Source organism: Thunnus albacares, chromosome 9 (genome assembly GCF_914725855.1).
Source record: "Thunnus albacares chromosome 9, fThuAlb1.1, whole genome shotgun sequence".
NCBI classification, from domain to species: domain Eukaryota; kingdom Metazoa; phylum Chordata; class Actinopteri; order Scombriformes; family Scombridae; genus Thunnus; species Thunnus albacares.
Window position 1 is genome coordinate 11,237,525 of NC_058114.1, and position 7,096 is coordinate 11,244,620.

General features: G+C 40.1%; 1 pseudogene; it reads left to right on the forward strand.

The window, feature by feature from the left end:
* Positions 1–3,004: 3,004 nt before the first annotated feature.
* Positions 3,005–5,949, forward strand: LOC122989069 (annotated as a pseudogene).
* Positions 5,950–7,096: the final 1,147 nt, after the last annotated feature.

The window sequence follows — 7,096 nt, forward strand, 5'->3', positions numbered from 1 at the left end:
TGTGCGCGCTACCGCCGCCTGGTGGCTAAAATGTGAAGCGCCTGTGATTCTCATCTGAACCACTAGAGGGCGATCACACATAAGAAATATCACCACTGACAGCAAAATACAGTCCACTGACATCTAACAGTTCTCATTCCGCAATAGAAAAAATAGAAAAAGTCATATTCTCACATTTTATCAGTCATACTTTCTGTAAATTTCACTCCCTTGTGGTCTAAATGTTGTTTCAGAGCCTTTAAAAAAGTGTCTTTCATACTAGCAAACTATTATTATTATTATTATTATTATTATTATTATTATTATTATTATTATTATTATTATTATCTTTTAATACTGTTGGATATTTTATTCAGTTTTTCCATTTTGTATTTATTTTAATTCTCTGATTTTATTTGCCATATTGCTGTCCTGGAATATTTTTTTAATCCTGGTTCAACCGTGTAAATTGAAATGACCGTTTTATTTCAATCTATCTTTTTTGGCTTAAAAACTGTCTGATTTTAATAATTTTAGTCTAAAAGTATTAGGAGTTGGCCTTTAAATGACATCAGACTGTTTCATATGTTTGTAATTGTAGAATGTACACTCAGTGCTAGCTACAGCTTTAATTTTATTGTCTTTATTTTTCATTATTTATTAATTTCATCTGCAATTACTGAATTTTTATTTTTGTTTGTCATTGTTTTCTTTGGGTTTTTTTTGGTTCACATCACATCACATCACATCATATTTATGTTTTCAATCAATAATAAATAATATACTTAAGTTTTGTATTTTCAACTATTTCAATAAATACTATGTCAAAAAGACTGTTTAGGATGGTTTGATAAATGACGTGTTTGCACATCTGACAATTGTGGCTGCTGATATTCTGATTATAGGCTACAACATCATTGTTTGTGATAGTCAAATTATTCCAAGCTGTACATTAAAACTATTTTGTACTATAAGAACAAAGAAATAAAATAAAAACTTCAAATATGAATCAGAACGTTTGTTATGAGAAACAGTTAACTAGTTAATTTAAAAATAGTACATTTTTCTCCCATAAACGTAAATAATTCTTTCATGTTTCAAAACAGTTTTCAGCAGTGATTTTGACCAGCTGTGAATCGGTGGAGTAACACTATCTCTCCTCTGCCAAATCATAACATTTTTGCAGTTAAGACTACATCCAGCCACTGATTATACTGTTGAATGGAGAGTCAAGAAATAGCCCGTAATCCTTTATTTCAACAGTTCTCTTTGTCTCTTTGAGTTCACAATCGCTTTTTCAAGACAGACCTGACAAGAGGAAACATACGAAATATAAAAGCGGCAGCAAACACTGAATTTACATACACAATAGTCAAAATAGTTCCACATTGAAGAAACCAATCACAAGAGGGATTCAGAACAGCTGAGTTTTTAAGTTTTCAGATTGGATAAAAGATTATGATAGAGAAATGCAGGATGGGCAGATACAGGTTTATGTCACAGACTAAACAATAAGTGTTTTGCACCCTTAATCCAGTTTGCATGAACATTTATTATGATTGAACCAGGACCCAGATGCAGCTGCACCAGCAGCAGTAATGAAATGTGGGCTTTATCTGCTGGAATCTAAATAGATGTTCTACAAAATCTGAATGTGTGTGTGTGTGTGTGTGTGTGTGTGTGTGTGTGTGTGTGTGTGTGTGTGTGTGTGTGGGTGCTGAATCACTGTGTCTACCCATGTCTTTGGAGTGGTGGAAGTATTTATTTTACTGGGTCTGTAATGGGTGGTCTGTGGTCTTTCCAGAGACCGCCACGTCAGTTCTATGATGTCAAGGTTTCCCTGCGTCACATGGTAGTGCATTTTTCTCTTTGAAGGACGCAAGAAAGACTTTCCATGTTGCAAATACTCACAATGGGATTCATATGAATCAGAAAGACTATCTGGCATAAACACAAAGATACTCATCTGCTTATCAAGTTTTAGGACCTTGCAAACTTTTCTCCTCAGACTCTCAAGAGCTCATATTAAAATTTTGGCTGGGACTCCTGTGATGTTGCTGTGGGCAACAAACATACAAGTCAATGGTGTTGTTTTGACCAATTGAAACTCAAGAGCCAGCCAATAAGTTCACAACAACACAGGCCTTTTCTGGGAAGTCGAGAAAGTGCGACACACCTATATTTCATTGATGCCTTTTGTTTGTTAGAAGTGTAATTTTTAATGTCCTTATCTGCCCTGTCTGGCCCTTTCCCCTGGAGGAGAAAGACTGGCTAATCTATTTCCCATCTCAGACCTCTCGTTCCTCCTGACACACACACACACACACACACACAAACACATACATCATATATGACATATCAGACACAGGAAAGCAGCTGGTCTGTTTCAGAAGTGTGATAAAAAAAAATTAGCTCACTGCACAATGTCTACGTAAGTGAGTGAGATGCTGAATAACAAACCAGAATAGCAGGACTTTTCCCACCACCCCACCCCCACATAGACCTGCTCTAGACAGTCAATACACACTCATGCATTAAAACATGCATTTCCTTTCCTTCTCCTTTCCTCCTCCACTCCCTCTCATTCACACACACAAACACACACACACACACACACACACACACACACACATAGTGTTGCGTGCATTGGTCATATCCTCATTGCGGGCTTTGTGGAGTGCACCAACCCGTCTGTGCTATGTGAATGACTCAGCTCATCAAAAGGTGAGAATGCAGGCACATACATGATCTTCACGTGAATGTACAAATTAACAAGCCCTGGAGAATTTCAATATGCAGGCCATTTCCCCTCCTGTAGAGTACACGCCGAGATAGACAGACTCTGAGAAGGAGGTGAAAAATGAAAAAGCTCCCAAAAGCTGTCTACTGTGTCTGCAAGGCAGTACAGCTCTACATCGTTCAATGTCAGAGCAAATCTGCAGGGCATTGGGCCAAGTGCTTCCGTGCCAGAGAAAAGGACTAACACCAAAGCAAAGTGTCCTAAGCACATAATTATTACTCGCACATGATGAGAATATTGCTCTTGGATGATGCTTTAATTGGGGAATGTAATGATTTAGTGGGTGCTGCGTTGGAGCAGGTCTTCAAGCTGGGAGAGACTGTGGGTGGTTTCCTCCTTTCTGGCGGTAAAAGTGGTTGTGGTGTGATGTTTTGTAACTGTTACAGCTTCAAGTTAGCCAGATGTTGAGATTTTTATAACAGCAATGCGCATGTTTTTGGCTTTGAGATTTATTGAATAACATATCAGTCATCACAAGATGTTTTATGAGGTAAGCTTGGAATTATTTTTAGTACAACACTAACAATAAAGGGTAGAAAGTAATATTCAGAATGCATAAAATGTATCATATAATGTTCATTTAAAGGGTAAATTCACCAAAATTACAAAATACAGTGGTGGTAGTGGTATCTAGCTGTGCAGATAGTTTTGGTTTTGTTTGTCCAAGTTTTGAGATATTTGTTTCACAGAAGCCATCCCATGCATGTATGGGCTCCGCAAGATTCACAAAGAAGGAGCCCCCCTCAGGCCCATTATCAGCAGCATCAACCCAGTTACTAATAACATTGCCAAACATATTCAATTCAATTCAGTTTTATTTATATAGCGCCAAATCATAACCAACGTTATCTCAGGGCACTTTTCACATAGAGTAGGTCTAGACCATACTCTTTAATTTACAGAGACCCGACATTCCCCCATGAGCAAGCACTTGGCGACAGCGGCAAGGAAAGACTCCCCTTTAACAGGAAGAAACCTCAAGCAGAACCGAGCTCTAGGTGGGCAGCCATCTGTGTTGAATTGAATTGCATTGAAGATCTCATATATCTGCCATCCTAGTCCCCTTGGTTGGTAACAATCCTCACCATATTCAAAACTCCATGGACTTTGTGAACAAGGTTCGAGGATTGAAAGTAGATCCAGATGAAACCATCCTATGTCCTATGTTGTGACCTCATTGTTTACATGCATCACAACTATGGAGGCAGTGGAAATGGTATGGAAACGACTGCTACATGACAACACCCTTAACAACAGAACCAACCTCAGCCAAGACCAGATTTGCTGCCGGACCTCTGTCTGAACACCTTGTATTTCCAGTAAAACAGTGGGATTTACAGACAAAAGCATGGCAGTGCCATGGGGCTCACCAGTATCTTCCATTGTGGCCAACCTCTACATGGAAGAAGTAGAAAGCAGAGCCCTGAATTCCTTCAGAGGAACAGGATTGAGCCGCTGGTTTAGACATGTGGACGACACATGGGTCACAATTAAAACCCAGGAGAGAGAGTGCAAGTCCTCACAGAACACAGTCAACAATAACATCAAGATCACACGAGAGGATGTCAAGAACAACAGCTCGGCCTTGGACTGTGCCGTTAACATTGAAGAGGGCAGGGACCTCCACATTGAAGTATGCAGGAAACCAAGCGGGGTCAGGGCTAAAAACCAAATGCTCGGCCAGTTACTTTCCTCTGGCATCGGGACTGCAGGAAACCCTGCACAAACTGCAGGTCAAAAAGTGACCGATACTCACTTTTTGACACTCACCACCTACTGGAGCATAATCTATTATTAGTTATCAGAACCCTGCACCACTGAGCTGATAATGTACCAACAAGTCTCCAGGCCCAACAGAGGGAGCACAAATACCTGAAGGATGTACTTAAAGCTTGTGGGTACTAGGGGTGTGCCTGAGTCCAAATACGTTATTCAGCAAAGCACAAATAGTGTTTTTTTTTTTTACAGTCATTTATTTCGTACAAATATTTTAAAAATTATTTGTTTTTGGGAAGGAAAAGAAACCCCATGTCAAATACCAGTGTGCAGGTCAGTTACATCACTCAGTCTTTCTCCTCTGCTCCGCTGTTACGTCTATCAGCAGGTCTCAATGAGGGCAGTCACATCCACCTGCTGCATGACACACATTTCTCAGGGACAGGGACTCTCCATATCCCGTTGTTCCCCTTCTCCTTTCCACAAAGTTAGGTTACCTTTGAAGTTCTTCTCTACACGTTATTCGCTGTGCTGTCTCTGTGTTATGGGTGTATAAATAAGAAAAGGTCTGTCTGCATATTGGTGTTGCACTCGGTTTAGTTCAGTAGTAAGTGCAGTTGTCTATGATCTGGGAGACTTGAATTCAAGACCCGGTGTGGGGACCTCCTTCGTAAGATAGTTTATTCACAAACACATATTTTAACGCTTTAATATCCTAAAATTAAAAGTGTTATAAAACAAAAACTGGATTTTTACACCAATTTCCACTTTTATTCGAATACAAATATAAATAATTTTGCACATCCCTAGTGGGTACCCCAACTGGACCTTTGTGAAAACAGCTACAAGATCCAGGAAGAACTCCAACACTGCGGGTGGTGAAGAAAAAAAAAGAAAAGAAGAAGAAACGCAACAACATCGTTATTCCATATGTGTCTGAAGTATTTGAGAAACTAAGGAGGATTTTTAACAAACGCTGCATACCTGTGTTTTTCAAACCCAGCAACACACTGAGACAGAAACTGGTCCACCCAGAGGACCGCACACCCAAATACAAGGAAAGCAGTCTAGTGTATGCAGTTCAATGCAGTGAGGAATGCACAGACTTGTATATCGAGGAAACTAAACAACCATTAAACAAACGCAAGGCTCAACACAGGAGGGCCAACTCCTCAGGTCAAGACTCAACAGTTTACCAACACCTGAAAGATAAGGGACACTCTTTCGAGGATAATGTACATATTTTGGATAGGGAGGACAGATGGTTTGAAAGAAGAGTGAAGGAGGCTATCTACGTCAAAGTGGAGCCACCATCCCTCAGCAGAGGAGGAGGTTTATGACACCACTTATCCCCCACCTGCAATGCTGTCCTGAGACTTCTCAGCCATTTACCTTCCGCCTCATGTGACAACTCCAACGACTGTCGTTACACTTGGCCTCAGGTGAGTCCATGACCATGATGACTGAGAATCTTCACAGACATCAGATTTCTGCTTCCACTCCAATGCTAACTTTTAATAATCTGAGAGCACCCCAACACTTGAGTCCCTTTGACTTTTTAGTACTTTGTTTATTGTTGCACTACTTTCTTGTTGTTTACGGTATTTATGGTATTTATTATGCACTTGCAGCTAGGCAGCTGTAGCTCGAGATAGAGTGAGTCCACTAATCAGAAGGTTGGTGGTTCAGAATGCTCGGCTCCTCCAGTCCGCATGTTGAAGTGTCCTTGGGCAAGATACTGAACCCCAAATTGCTTCTGATGGTTGCAGGGTGTGAGCATGTGTGTATGAATGGGTGAGCATAGAAATATTGTGGGGCGCTTTGGATAGCAAGCGCTGTATCATAGCTGATGAGCAGGTTGGCCTTTTGCATGGCAGCCTCTGCTGTCAGTGAATGAATGTGTGTGTGTGTGTGTGTGTGTGTGAATGGGTGAATGTAGGCATGTAGCGCTTTGAGTAGTCGATAAGACTAAAAAGGCACTATATAAGTGCAGTCCATTTGCTTGTCTACTTCCAGTTGTTTCTTACTTTAATCTAAAGATATACCTATATATACCTATTGTACCTAGTCAGCTACTTTAACCATGGCTTGATCGTGTTGCCTCACTTTGGATAAAAGCAAGTGCAAGTATTTGGTCATGAGTATTGGACAAATTTAAACAGCTGTCGACATATTTCAGTAGAAACAAAAATGTCATGGTGGTACTAGGAGGAAAGTCAGGGGATCACAAAAGTCAGTGGGTTTCAACCTCTAGGGATTATGACTGTCTGTACAAAATTTCAAGGCAAGCCATTCAACACTCTATTATAATATTAGTCTGGACCAAAATGGTGGACAGATGATTGACTGACAGACAGATAGATGGACCGAAATCGTCCCACCGTAGAGCCATGCCACTGGTGTAACTGATTACATTTACATAAAAACTTTCAAACCTGATTGTCTTACAACTTGAGTGATTGGCATGGCTAAATACAACTAAAGGTATGTGAGAAAATGTGGGTTTTTTTTTTTGTAATTTCAACATTTTGGGTGGGGGCTCTAGGGCTCTGGAATTTCACACCTCTCCTTTTGATCCTGGTACAGTTCAACACACTAAAA